General features: G+C 51.5%; 3 non-coding genes and 2 pseudogenes across 3 annotated transcripts; all 5 read right to left on the bottom strand.

Annotated features, from left to right (window-relative positions):
* On the bottom strand, positions 1 to 115 carry LOC111475914. The gene has a single exon (XR_002716785.1). It is a non-coding gene; the product is annotated as a 5S ribosomal RNA (ribosomal RNA).
* Positions 116 to 248: 133 nt separating this feature from the next.
* On the bottom strand, positions 249 to 359 carry LOC111475911 (annotated as a pseudogene).
* Positions 360 to 492: 133 nt separating this feature from the next.
* On the bottom strand, positions 493 to 611 carry LOC111475913. Its single transcript, XR_002716784.1, has one exon. It is a non-coding gene; the product is annotated as a 5S ribosomal RNA (ribosomal RNA).
* A 133-nt stretch (positions 612 to 744) lies between these two features.
* LOC111475910 lies at positions 745 to 863 on the bottom strand. The gene has a single exon (XR_002716782.1). It is a non-coding gene; the product is annotated as a 5S ribosomal RNA (ribosomal RNA).
* Positions 864 to 996: 133 nt separating this feature from the next.
* On the bottom strand, positions 997 to 1100 carry LOC111475915 (annotated as a pseudogene; the record flags this gene model as incomplete).

Genomic DNA, 1100 nt, shown 5'->3' with positions numbered 1-1100 from the left:
TGCAACACGAGGACTTCCCAAGTGGTCACCAAACTTAGTACTACTCTCGCCCAAGCACGCTTAGCTGGGGAGTTCTGATGGGATCCGGTGCATTAGTGCTGGTATGATCGCACCCAACATGCCATGCGCACAAAATCAGATTTAACGCTTGCGGGGCGGCATGATCGAAACGCGATGGGCGTGAGCGGGGGAGGTTCTCATTTGTAGAGAAAGGAAGAAAAGAACTGGGAGAAATTGAAAGAAAAAAAGGGGTGCAACACGAGGACTTCCCAAGTGGTCACCCAACTTAGTACCACTCTCGCCCAAGCACGCTTAACTGCGGGGTTCTGATGGGATCCGGTGCTGGTATGACCGCACCGGACATGCCATGCGCACAAAATCGTATTTAACGTATGCGGGGCGGCATGATGGAAACGCGATGGGCGTGAGCGGGGGAGGTTCTCATTTGTAGAGAAAGGAAGAAAAGAACTCGGAGAAATTGAAAGAAAAAAAGGGGTGCAACACCAGGACTTCCCAAGTGGTCACCCAACTTAGTACTACTCTCGCCCCAGCACGCTTAGCTGCGGAGTTCTGATGGGATCCGGTGCATTAGTGCTGGTATGATCGCACCTGACATGCCCTGCGCACAAAATCGGTTTTAACGCATGCTGGGCGGCATGATCGAAACGCGATGGGCGTGAGCGGGGGAGGTTCTCATTTGTAGAGAAAGGAAGAAAAGAACTGGGAGAAATTGAAAGAAAAAAAGGGGTGCAACACGAGGACTTCCCAAGTGGTCACCCAACTCAGTACTACTCTCGCCCAAGCACACTTAACTGCGGAGTTCTGATGGGATCCGGTGCATTAGTGCTGGTATGATCGCACCCGACATGCCATGCGCACAAAATCGGATTTAACGCATGCGGGGCGGCATGATCGAAACGCGATGGGCGTGAGCGGGGGAGGTTCTCATTTGTAGAGAAAGGAAGAAAAGAATTGGGAGAAATTGAAAGAAAAAAATGGGTGCAACACGAGAACTTCCTAAGTGGTCACCCAACTTAGTACTACTCTCGCCCAAGCACGCTTGACTGCGGAGTTCTAATGGGATCCGGTGCATTAGTGCT

The sequence above is a fragment of the Cucurbita maxima genome, unplaced genomic scaffold (assembly GCF_002738345.1).
Source record: "Cucurbita maxima cultivar Rimu unplaced genomic scaffold, Cmax_1.0 Cma_Scf03523, whole genome shotgun sequence".
In the NCBI taxonomy this organism is placed as follows: Eukaryota; Viridiplantae; Streptophyta; class Magnoliopsida; order Cucurbitales; family Cucurbitaceae; genus Cucurbita; species Cucurbita maxima.
Note: the sequence above shows the minus strand (reverse complement) of the source record. Positions and strands in the feature narration are given on the sequence as shown.